Below are 13,917 nucleotides of genomic sequence, written 5' to 3' on the forward strand. Positions count from 1 at the left end.
CTGGCAGACTGTTAGTGATATTCTGGTCTTATCAATTAACTTTTTTGCTGTGTGATCTTAGGTGAGTTACTCAAGCTATCTGCAAATTCCTTCAGAGATAATAGTACCTACTTTGCCATGATAATTACATGTAATAATATATGCCACATATCTGGCATTCCTGGGTAGTACAAGAGCTTTGCACTTGACTACTAAACTTGACTACTAAGGAGCTCTTGTAGCGTAGTGCCTAAGGCACTTGACTGCTAACCAGAAGGCTGGCAGTTCAAACCCACCAGCCACTCCTCGGAAGGAAGATGGGGCAATCTACTTTGGTAGTGATACTGCCTCGGAAACCCAAGGAGGGGTCACTGTGAGTCGTGTCTGACTCGATGGCACATAACAACAACAACTAAACTATAACTTGGTGGTTTGAACCCACCCAATGGTATCACAAAGAAAGGCCTGGAAATCTGCTTCTTTGACAATAGAGCCAAAAAACAATAGAGCACAATTCTGTTCTCTAATGCATGGGATTGTCATGAGTTTGAGACCTCCATGAGTTGGGATTGACTCAACAGCAATGGTTTAGGATTGTTAGATAGTAATATGAACTCTCACATAAAGTAAAATACACAAAATAGTAAAACGGACTCTTGAACCATAATGATAATTTAAAATGTGTTTGCTAATTTCTGTTTCACTCCCACCACTAGAACATAACTCCTTAAGGGTGCACACTGCCTCTTGCAGCTCTGCCCCCCTCCTCCCCATGTGCAGCAAGGCAGATCATACAGTAGGTGCTCAACAAATGCTACTTTACCGTCATTGGTCGTCACAACCAAAACTTCTTTGTATACAAATCAAGCACTTGATAACGTACATAATTATTTTTGCAGGTACCATAAAAATAGTAGGTTGAGCTTCATATTAAAAAAAAAAAAAAAAGTGTGGATTTATTGCAGATGCCTACAATTTACTTTAAACCAATGTCAGAGGTCTGTATAGATAATTATTCATATGTCACTTTTTTTTTTTAAATTAGTGGTTATCATATATCATTTTACTCTTCGCTTTCTTACTTTGGAAAATGAACTATATGTAAATCCTTCAGTGCCTATTTCAATCCTACTATGGTGTTTTCCACTCTATAAATGTCATCTGGATGGCATGGATCTTATAGGAAAAATACATATTTTTTTTTCTCAGTATGGATGTAAATGATATTTCACCACTTGCAGGCTTTATGATCTTGATTTCTCCATCTGAAATATAGCAATATGATAATAAAAAAACAAAACAAAACTCACTGCCATTGAGTCATTTCTGACTCATAGCAACCCCTCCTTGGGTTTCCAAGGCAGTATCTCTACGAAAGTAGGTTGCCCAATCTTCCTTCTGAGGAGTGGCTTTTGGGTTTGAACCACCAGCCTTTTGGTTAGCAGTCAAATGCCTTAGGCACTATGCCACCAGAGCTCCCTACTATGATATTTGTTGTTGTTGTTGTTGTTATGTGCTGTCGGGTTGGACCTGACTCATAGTGACCCCTTCTTGGGTTTCTGAGGCAGTATCACTACAGAAGTAGATTGCCCAACCTTCCTTCCGAGGAGTGGCTGGTGGGTTTGAACTACCAGCCTTCTGGTTAGCTGCCAAGTGCCTTAGCCACTATGCTATCAGAGCTCCCCCCCTACTATGATAATAGCTGCTTAATATTAATGCTTAAGGGTTAAATGAAACACACACACACATACACACACACATACATTATATATAACCTACTGCCATCAAGTCATTTCCAATTCATAGCGACTCTATAGGGCAGTTTAGAACTTCTTCATAGAGTTTCCACGGCTATAAATCTTCACGGGAGCAAACTGCCACATCTTTCTTCTGTGAAGTGGCTCGTGGGTTTGAATAGCCAACCTTCTGGTTAACAGCTGAGCACTTCAATCACTATGCCATTAGGCTCCGTGGATGTATATATGTGTGCGTGTGTGTGTGTGTGTATATATATATATGTATAGAGAGAGAGAAAGAGAGAGAGAGAGAGAGATTGACATAAAGAAGATGCTCAGTAAATGGTGGTTATTATATGACTTATTTCTTAGAACAATAAGAGTTGCATGTTACCAAGTTCTACATTATATATGACAAAAGCTAAGTGACCAAGGCCACACAGCTGGTACGTATCACAGCCTGGATTAGATCCAACTCTTTCTGATGGCAGTCTGTATTTTTCCACTGTTCTTGAACCTTCCAAGTTTAAAACTTCTTATGGAGTACATTGTATAAAAAAATACATTACAATTGTACATAAAGTTATATATTTTCCTATAAAGTAACCCCACAAGTGTGTATGTAGTTTGTTTTAAATAGGTAGATATAGTTTTTGTACACAGTACTTTTCTTTGGTACAATCATCAAAAAGTAAGATGTGGGAAAAGATTTGTTTTGAGTTAAAAAAAAAAAAGGATAATAATACAATTTAAAATAACTTCTCAAGATATAAGTTTTTTTGTTTTAATCAAATACATTTTTTTTTTTTTGCCAGTACACAATGGATGTGAACATTGTCAGTGTCGTTAAAGATATTTGGATGCCACCCAACTGTTTTTCAGACATTTGAGGATGCAGAATGTTTCCATAGTCAGCAACAGTATTGCTTCCACAGAGAGGCAAGCCATGCCCTGAAACACTAACTGACCAAAATTTTTATTTATTTTCTAGCTATAATACAGTTTGAGGGTAAAAATAACTTTATATAAATTACTGTTGCAATTAGCAATTTACCTTCTGTAGTTGCCGTATGCTAACCAATGGAGACCGTGCCCTTCACATAGCCTCAAGGAGAGAGTACTTACCAGCAATGGTAGCATCTAAATGAAGATGTGCAGACTTCCTTCTTAATCAGGAGAGAAATTAATACACTTATATTTCAAGTCCTAACAGACCAAATAGATGAACCATTATATTTGATCTGAAAGAAATAAACTTGCTAAGCAAGCTTGCATATATGGGTGATTTATTAAGTTTAGCAAGAGCCTAGAGTGGGGAAAACAGTTTGGGTTGGACCATACTCTAAGTAAGAATGAAACCTTGGAAAAACAATTCTGAGCCCCGATTGCCTTATCTATAAAATGAAAATAAAAACAGTGTCTCCCTCACAGAGTTATTTTGAGAAATGAAGGAGATAATTGATGGGAAACTACCATGTGAACAACAAAGAACTATATAAACACATTACTTCCATGTTTGAGCTTGCAAGAGATAGAAATGGGGTGTCAGGATCTACACACACAAAAAAAGAAAAAGAATTAACAAATTATCAAGAACTATGGTTCCAGGTACACAGGAGGTCACCAGGAGTTAGAATTTATTCAATAGCAACTGGTTTTGGAGATTCTGGGTAGTTTATTTCTTTGGGGGGGAAAAAAAAGTGGTTTCCAGTCATGGAGAGTTTTGCACAGCTCTTATGGTTATTTTGTCTGTGCTTCAAACCTCGTATGCGCCCTTCCTGGCTGAATTGGGTAGGATTTAGACTATTTCTAGCAAAATTCAGAGCCCATGACAAACCCCTGGAAACTCTGAAGCAACTTACCATTAATATCAAGGGCAATTTAAGAAAAAAAGGAATCATGAAAGGAGTATTGTAGAGTCAGAGCAGGTGACAATAAGGAATGTTCAATGGTTAGAAATTATTAGCTTTTTCTTTCTTCAGTCATCTCTTAGAAGTCCTACAAGGCTTTATACTTAGCTTCTTTCTTCCCCATTCTCCACTCACAGTTTGGTTGATTTCATGCAACCTCATCATTTCAACTCACATCTACATAGAGATGCTTCCAAAATCCCTATCTTTGCCTTGTCTTTTCCTCTCAGTTCAAACTACCTTTTTGTGCATCTCCACATGGAAGTCCCTTACACACCTCAGACCAGATATGTTCAAACCAGACTAGTTATCTTTCTTTGAATCCTATCCTTTCTTATGTGAGCTGGTCTCAGTTGATCTCATGGTCATCTAGCCTATCATTTCAGCTACAAACATAAATCATCCTCAACTCATTTGCTAGTAACTCTCTCAGTCCCAGAGATTCTACCTCAGAAGCATCTGTTAATTCTGCTTCTTCTATCTTTTTAGCTCTTATAGTGTAGCTTTGGGAGCTCTGGTGATATAGTGCCTAAGGCATTTGACTGCTAACCAGAAGGCTGGCAGTTCAAACCCACCAGCCACTCCTTGGAAGAAAGATTAGGCAATCTACTTCTGTAGTTACTGCCTCGGAAACCCAAGGAGGAGTCACTGTGAGTCGGATCTGACTCAATGGCAGTGAGTTTGGTTTTATTGTAGCTTTACTTCACTGAATTCTTACATTAATAGCCTAGAAAGCTTCTCTGTTGCCTGTCTTTTAGATTCCAATCAATCTTTTATCTATCTAGTCACAAACTATCTCAAGAAACAATCATTGTGTATCTATATCCCCCAAAGTTTGAGTTCTCCTCATTTTATATAGATTTGTCACCACAAGTTGCCTCACAAACTTCTCAGCCTCACCTTCTGCCACTTTATTCCATATTTTCTAGAATCTAGTCTATGGGCTATTAATGATCTCTCCCTAACCATAACACAATGTTTAGGGAGAAACACAATTCCATACCTCCATGCCTTTGTTCTCACTATTTCCTCTGCTTGGAATGTACTTTTTGTCCTTCTTTGAAATGCTAATTATCCTTCCAAACCCAATATAAACTAAAATGAATCAGCAGTGAATCCTCTAATCCTCCCATCCGTGAAAATAGCCACCACAGAACTTCTTAACACTCCAAACCAATGTTACCCAAATTTCTGTATGTGAAAAAACATTATTATAAAACAGAAAATAAAATAAAAATAGGAAAAAAAAAATGCACCAGACAATGTTAAAACACAGCAAAAACCAAAAGGGAAGCTCTGGTGGCATAGTGCCTAAGGCATTTGACTGCTAACCAGAAGGCTGACAGTTCAAATCCACCAACCACTCCCCAGAAGGAAGGTTGGGCAATCTACTTCGGTAGTGATACCACCTTGGAAACCCAAGGATGGGTCGCTACGAGTCTCAAAAGGAAGTTGTAAGGGAGGGGAAAGGAATAAGGTAAGGGAAAGGAGGAGCACTGTAATGAAGGAAAGGGGTGAAGGCACTACAGAGGGGAGACAGACACCGGAACGATGTCTGAATTCCACTCCACTGAGACACAGGACTCTGGGCTTTTGAAAGAAACTTAAGGGAGAGCTGGGTGAGTGAGGTTCTGAGATTGCAGTCAGAGTCAGTTTGCTATGAATGTTTTTCTTTGTGTGAAAGCCACTTGGATCCTGGGAGGCTTAGGAGAAGAAAAGAGCATGGTAAGAAAAAGGAAACTAAAGATACCCAGAGTAAATCATTAAGTCTTAGTCAGTTACTTATAATAAGCCCTGTCATTTTCTAGAACATAAAAGGTCAGGGAATTTCTTTAATAAAGGACTTGCATAAAATTCAGCTTTTTCAGTAGCTTGGAGTGGGACCTGAAATTTTTCATTTCTCACAAGCTTTTTGGTGATGATGATGATGATAATGCTGATCCTCCACTGATCATACATGATTAGCAATGCATTAGATGACCTAGTTATACTATAAGGAGCTCTGGTGGTGCAATGCCTAAGGCATTTGACTGCTGACCTGAAGGTTGGCAGTTCAAACCCACCAGCCACTCCATGAAAGGAAGACTGCATAATCTATTTCTATAAAGATTTACCACCTCAGAAATGCAATGGGGGTCGCTATGAGTCAGAATTGGCTCAATGACAATGGGTTTGGTTTTGGTTTAGTTATACTATGATTATAGTAAAATACAGGCATGTTAGTCTTCCATACAAAAGTTCAAGTTTTTTCAAGTCAGAAGTATGTCTTATTCACTTATCAAGATCTTTATCCTAGGTTAAAAAAGCATGAATTGAATTGGACTGGCATCATCTGAGATTCTGACTGGGACACTGACGATCCCATTCTATCATTCATCTTTGTGAGGACACTAATGTAATAATGATATTTTTCATTCACTTATCCAGCATAATTTATTCAACACATAATATTCCAGGCATTATTTTAGACACTGGAGATAAAACATATTTAAACAGTCAAAAATTACTGCTATGAATCATTGTACAATTGTGTAAATACCTTAAAATTCATTGAATTTTACACTTATAATGGGTGAATTAAGTGGTATTAAATTTTATCTCAATAAAGCTGCTAAAAAAATTGACAGCCCTTTTGGGACTCACTTTCTAGGGAATATACTTTTAAAATGTTTCTCTATTGTAGTTAGCACAGTATGTGTATAAAATCACAGCCCAAAAAGTACTTATCCATTGATTTACTGACTCATTCAAGTCATTGTTAAGTCAGTGTGTAAGATGTGATATGCACATCTGGTACTTTTGTTGAAAAGCAGTGTAGGTGGTGACTCTGGTATAATTCAAACCTTGACTCAAATCTTGGCTTTGCCATATATAAACTTGTGGAAACTCAGACTATCATTCAACCTCTCAGAGCCTAGTTTCCTGTCCCAAAGAGGACTAGTAATAGAACTTATAAGGAGCTCTGGTGGTGCAATGCCTAAGACATTTGACTGCTGACCTGAAGTTTGGCCGTTCAAACCCACCAGCCACTCCGTGAAAGGAAGACTGCATAATCTACTTCTGTAAAGAAGTAAATTATTCTCTCTGTGAGAATTAAATATGAAAATGTTTGAGGTAAAGTTGGTGAGAGATATCAATGAAACAAGACTGACAATATGGTGCTAATTTTTGAAGCTGAGTAATAGATACATGGCAGTTCAATGTAAGATTCTAAGTTTGTGTATGTTTTTGCAATTACCTAAGTAAAAGTTAAATAGTAAAAACCTGTATGTGATACTGTAAGTTTAGCCTTGACCATAGACACCATTGAACAAAAAATAAAAATTATCATTGACTGAAATAAATGTATGATAAAAACCACTTAGATTTTCCCTGGAAAGTAATTTGCAAGAATTACAACTATGTTCACATATGATTTTCCTCCAAAGGAAAGGCAGAAGTAGAGTCCAGGGAATATCTGTGCTCACAATACCTTTCTGATAACTCTATTGTGACCATCCTACAAGGAGCTCATGAAAAGCAGGGAGCAATTCTTCACACCTTTTGTGTCACCAAAGATTGTCTGACAGTTTATCACAGCTTAGCCACATTTTAATTTCCAGGCGTAAGAGAAAAATCCAGAATAATGTCTATGTTGTTTAGGTTTTGTTTTGTTTTTAAATGTTTAAAAACATCTTCACCTTTATTATCTGGACTACATGATGAAATACTACTGTTCTATGATAAAAAAATATAGAGAACTCCCAAGCCCCAGAAATCTGAGCCTTTTTGATTCCATAGTATTTTCGTGCATTCATTAGGTTTTCAGGGAAAGAAAAACAGACATATGAACTTTGCTATTTATTTCATATTTTGAAGTACATTGAAAGTATGTCATAGTGCCTAAGGAATTTGACTGCTAACCAGAAGGCTGGTGGTTCAAACCCACCAGCCACTCCTTGGAAGGAAGGTTGGGCAATCTACTTCCGTAGTGATACTGCCTCAGAGGAGCTCTGGTAGCATAGTGCCTAAGGGACTTGACTGCTAACCAGAATGCTGGCGGTTCAAACCCAACAGCCACTCTTTGGAAGGAAGGTTGTGCAATCTACTTCCATAGTGATACCTCCTCGGAAATCCAAGGAAAGGTCACTATGAGTTGGACCAAACCCCACAGCAGTGAGATTTTTTTTTTTTTTTTTTTAATCGAAGGTAAAAAACTTTACATTCGGTTTGGCCCTTTTATGAAGAGTGATGAAAGGACACAGTTAAAGGCTAAAGCAAGGTGAGGAGGGATGAGAACTAGAAGACATATAGGGGTGCTAGAGTGACCAGATGTCAAAGGGACAACTAGAGCATAGGGCAAGTCAATAGCTGAGAATCAAAAATGTCTGATTGGGTGAATGGGGTGGACGATGAGGTTCATGCCTTTGAACAGGAGCCAAAAACAAGGACTTACTAAAAAGTACAAGGAATATCACCATGACAAAGTGGAGGCAGGAACCAGTTCATGAAGACAAGCTGAGCCAGAATGGATAAAACTGATAATACTGGTTCATCTAAAATAAAGTCTTGGAACTCCTTTCAACAAACCCTGAATAAGCATCGACTCCATGACTCACATATTGTGATGGAGTTATACTATTGGACAAGACAGACATAGTCACTGCCATTTTGGAATTATATTATAGCAGAATGAAGCATACTGTTACATAAATAGTGACAAAGCATTGTAAAACATGAAAGCAGAAGTCCACAACATCTAACCCAGACTAGGACAACCCTCATAAAATTACACTTAAATGTAATCCTGAGGTAGGAGTAGTCAGTCAGGAGAAAAGATGGGGGAGGAGTGTATCCATCAGAATGCTTTCAGCTATAAGGAATAGAAAACATAAACTCAGCTTGAACAGTGAGTGTATTTGTCAGCTGAAAAAGGGCAGGTGGAACTCAGAGTAGATTGAGCCACAGGTTAAGTGATGTCATTGAAAAGAGATTCTTGACCCCTCTCTGTTGCATTATCCACAGCCTTTGTTTTCATGCTATCTCTGGCCCTCCCCATGCCTATAGGAGTATGGCTGTAGTGTTTAATGCTAGATCCTTCCTTGCTTGAATTGAAAGGAGAGAAATAATATTTTCTTGTCAATCTTTCTTAAGAGCAAGAAAGAACTGTTCCAGCAGCTTCATGCAAAGATTTTCTGAGTCTCATTGCTTAGAATTGGGCCATATGAAGCAATCTCAGGCAGTACAGACTGGATTACCATTAGTTCAATTCTGTACCACATCACTGCTCCTCATTGAGGAATAAGTGGAAAAAATATCAAGAAATCAACCCAAAGTCCACTACAAGATGGGGAGTGGAATAGAACATTCCAGGAAGAGGAATCAATATCTTTGAACTCCTGGAGGTAAGAAAGAGCATGGGAAACACAAACATATGCAAAATGTTTATAAAAAAGAAGAAATAGGTAACATATCATGATAAGTACAGAAATATAGGCAGAGCAAGAACATCATAGTGTGCATGCCACACAAAAAGCCCAGTTGGCATTTATTTCTGGCAGCTCCATAGCAGATGCTTAAACCTTAAGTCCCCATGACTAAAATTGAGCTGTTGCAATTAGAAAGGTAAAAGGTAGAACTGGAAAATATGTTCTCATGAAAAGTTCTATGGAAGTTGAGGCTTAAGCTGAGATAGTGGTGGCACAGCTGCAATCACAGAGAACTGGGAGATGACCCCCCAACCCCCATCTGTCTAAAGAACTCAGCCTGATCTGGTGCCTTTAGGCATAGCAGCCTTGGGGAAAATGAAATTCAGACCCTAGGCATTGACAAAGAAGCAAGAGTGAGACTCCTTTGAGAGGCTCTAGGGCAGGTCAACAGGTGAGAACTGAAGGACCTAAAGGAAAGAAAATGGCAGGTATTTCCTGGATTCCCTGGGTGGCACAAATGTTTAGGCGCTCAGCTAATAACTGAAAATTTGGCGGTTTAAATCCATCAGGAGCACCTTGGAAGAAAGTTCTGGTGATCTACTTCTGGAAGTTCACAGCCGTGGATAGCCCTATGGAGCACAGTTATCCTGGGTCACCAAGTGTCAAAAACAACTTGATGGCAAATATTTTTTGTTTTTGTTTTGGTTTAGCTTTGTGATTTATTTTAGTCTGGTGTCCACACGTGACGAATTTGTTTGTGGATTGGATGAAAATAAGTGTAAATATTTCTCAGTTTATCATACTGTGGTGGCATGCATTTTGTTGTGATGTTGAAAGCTATCCCACCAGTATTTCAAATACCAGAAGGGTCACACATGGTGGACAGATATCAGTGGAGTTTCCAGACTAAAAAAGAGTAAGAAGAAGGATGTAGCAGTCCACTTCTGAAAAATACTGGCCACTGAAAACCATATGAATAGCAGTGAAACATTGTCTGATATGGTGCCAGAAGATTATCCCCTCAGGTTGGAAGGCACTCAAAATATGACTGGGCCAGAGCTTCCTCCTCAAAGTAGAGTTGACCTTAGTGACAAGGATGGAGTAAAGCTTTTGGGATCTTCATTTGCTGATGTGGAATAACTCAACATGAGAAGAAACATCTGCAAACTTCTATTAGTAATTAGAATGTGGAATATATGGAGTATGACTATAAGAAAATTAGAAGTTCTTCCAGTAAGACAGTGGAATAGGCAGAAAGACTTCACAGACCTTCTTCAACAAAGAAGAGGGGAACCAATTAACACAGATACAGAAGATAATCCTGAACCCCTGAGCTCTGAAGGGAAGGATATAGAAGTGGACTAAACTCCAACTAGCAGAAGAATTTGCATGCAAATACCAAAAAAAGAGACATATGGACCTGCAGTCTGGCAGCAGTCCTAATGGCACAGACAGTTTGGATATTGCCAAGTGATGGTAAGATCTAAGAATTAAAAACTCAGCCTGCTAGTCAAGGACTGAACAGAGGACTTCTCTGGTGGCTGGTGTATAAAAGGGGTAGCAGTGAAGAGGAAGGCAGGCTGAGCTGTGGACTTTTCCCTTTCCGGAGGGTGCAGCCATTTTGAATGTTTACAAGTGGTTTGACCATTTTGGATATTTAAAGTGACAGTGTTCTCCCAGATTCCAGGGACTTAAGAACAGGTGCCACTTTCTGGGAACCATAAAGACATTCCAGATGAGACAATTAGAAAGGTGTGACATTCCTCTTGTTACTTTTATGTCCCACACTTTCTTGGTGAATGGAGGTGCAATACCCCTCACTCCCACCCACCTTCTAGGCCAGCAGGAATTCCATCCCAGTCTGCTCAGGCAGAGCATGGGTGCCCTGCCCCACCCCACCTTGCCCTGATTTATTTATTTTTCTTCTTTTTTCTTTTTTTTTAGTTTGTTTGTTTTTGTCTGTTTTAAAACTACTACTATTATTATTACATTTGTCCTTTTAACTATTATTCTTTATTCTTCCCCTGCCAACTTCTAGTTTTCACCTTTTTTCTTTTCCCTATTCCTGGTTGCAATTTTTTCCCCCCTCATGATTAACCTTGCTCCTGTTTTTCTTTTTGTGTTTTCTCATTTTTATTTTTTTTCATTATTCTCCTTCTCTCTCTCTCTCTTTTTCTTTTATTTTTGTCTTATTGCCCTCTCCCCAGATATTGCTGTGGTTTTTCTTTCTCTTCTCTTTTTTTTTTTTTTCTTTTTCCCTTTTTTCCTATTTTGGCTACTGTTCCAGTGTGATTACATGGTGTGATTTTTGTCCATTTGTTTTTGCTTTTTTTTATGGTAACTCAATTGCTATTTTTGTCTAACTGAGTGGGAGACAGAAACAATCCCCCTATGACAAAACTACACCCATACCTCCTGCAGCGTCACTGAGTGAGAACCACCACTTCCTTCTCCACCAATGGGCCAAAGATAAACAACCACCAAGGAAAGCCAGATTCACAATTAGCTGTTCTTCACAAACAGTTAACAGAGATCTAAATACAACAATGTCACAATACCTCAGAGAGAACAGACAATCACAGTCCACACAAAGAAGTAAGATAAAGTGGTAGAAATAAGGGAGCAGGATAAAGACCTGGAACATATCCCTGAGGAAGAAGCAGCATTGGAACTCCCTGATAAGGAACTGAAAAGAATTATACTTAGGTATCTTCAAAGGACTGGGATACAGATCAAAGAAAACACAAACAAAACCCTAGAAGAATGTTGGAAGAAAATACAGGAACAAAATGACAAAAGAGATGAAAAATTAGAAATGACTCAAAATTAACAGCTAGAAATCCAGAGGATTAATACTAAATTATCAGGAATAGATAATACATTGATAGGGCAATGGTGTACAACTGATGCAATAGAAGACAGAATTAATGAGATTGAAGAAAAATACCTGAATACTTCTCTGGAAAGGGATCAATTAGAAAAAAGATCAAAAGAAAATGAAGAAAGCCTAAGGGGGATCCCATCAAAAAGAATAACCTACATATCATTGGAATTCCAGAACAGGAAGAGTAAAATAAAAACCACTGAGAAAATTGTGCAAGATTTGTTGGAAGAGAACTTCCATGATATGATGAAAGATGAGAATATACCCATTCAGGAAGTCCAACAAACCCCAAACAGGATAGACCCCAAAAGAAAATCACCAAGACATATCATCATGAAACTCATCAAAACCAAAGTCAAAGAAAAACTTCTGAAAGCAGCACAGGAAAAACAAAGTTATTTACAAAGGACAACCAGTAAGAATAAACTCTAATTTCTCAGCAGAAACCATGCAAGTGAGAAGGCAATGGGATGGTATATATAAAACCTTGAAAAAGAAACATTTTCAACCAAGAATTATATATCTGGAAAAATTGTCCCTCAAATATGATGGTGAAATTAGGAGATTTCCAGATAAGCAGAAACTAAGGGAATTTGTTAAAACCAGACCAACCTTACCAGAGATACTAAAGGGAGTCCTTTGAACAGAGAACTAAAAATAGCAAACAACAATTGCTCATTGGTACACAAGATGACATAACCCAGAAACCACAGCAATGGACATATCCAAAGTAAAATGAGCTTTATAAGATTTTAAACAGGGAACCAGAGGCATTAATGTCCAAATGAGGGCAACTACAAACCAAAAAGAGGGAAAACATTGTGTAGTTACAGAACTTCTAAATGGTGAGGAAGTCAAGAGACTTGCCACATAGAATGGACTGTTCTAATCTCAGGCAGTATATTATAAATCACAGGATAACCTCAAAGAAAAATGATAAACCTTCACATCACAATAAAAATGAGGACAAGCACAATTATTCAGCAAATACTAAAACAACAGCAACAAAGGAAATGATAACATGATTCATAAACATAATTAGCTCAGCACAGAAAATAATATGGAATGCAGAAACCAGGGACACTATGAAAAAACGCATAACAAAATGACAGCAACCAATTCATACTTGTTAGTAATTACACTGACTGTTAATGGATTAAATGCACCACTCAAGAGAGAGTTGAAGATTGGATAAGAAAACAAAACCCATCAATATGCTGTCTACAAGAGACACACCTTAGAGATAAAGACAGAAATAGACTAAAAATCAAAGGTTGGAAAAAGAAATATCAGGCAAATGGGAACTGTAAAGGAGCAGGAGTGGCAATATCAATTTCAGATCAAATTGACTTTAAGACAAAAACCACCATACGAGACAAGGAAGGAAATTATATAATGATTAAAGGATCAATTGAACAAGAAGATATAACTATAATAAATATCTATGGACCCAATGAAAGAGCTCAAAAATACATATATCAGACTTCAAAGAGTTGAAAAGGCAAATAGATGATTCCACAGTCATTGTGAGAGACTTTAATACACCACTTTCAATGAAAGATAGAACAACTGGAAAGAAACTCAACAAAGATGAAGAAAAGCTAAACAATACAACCCAACAACTTGGCCTTATAGACATCTACAAAGCACTTTACCTTACAACAGCACAATATTTGTTCTTTTTCAGTGCACATGGAATATTTTCCATGATAGGCCATATCTTAGGCCATAAAGAAAGCCTTAATAAATTTAAAAACATTGAAATACTGAAAAACATCTTCTCAGATCATAATACTATCACATTAGATATCAACAATAGAAGATCAACGGAAAAATAGCAAATGTATGGAAATTGAACAACACTCTCTTTAAGAAAGACTGGGTAAGAGAAGAAATAAAAAATGAAATTCAAAAATTCCTTGAATCAAATGAGAATGAAAACACAACATACCAAAATCTTTGGGACACAGTAAAAGCAGTGATCAGAAGTGAATTTATAG

The sequence above is a fragment of the Orycteropus afer genome, unplaced genomic scaffold (assembly GCF_000298275.1).
Source record: "Orycteropus afer afer isolate SDZICR_OR568_19922 unplaced genomic scaffold, OryAfe1.0 scaffold00147, whole genome shotgun sequence".
Taxonomy (NCBI): Eukaryota; Metazoa; Chordata; class Mammalia; order Tubulidentata; family Orycteropodidae; genus Orycteropus; species Orycteropus afer.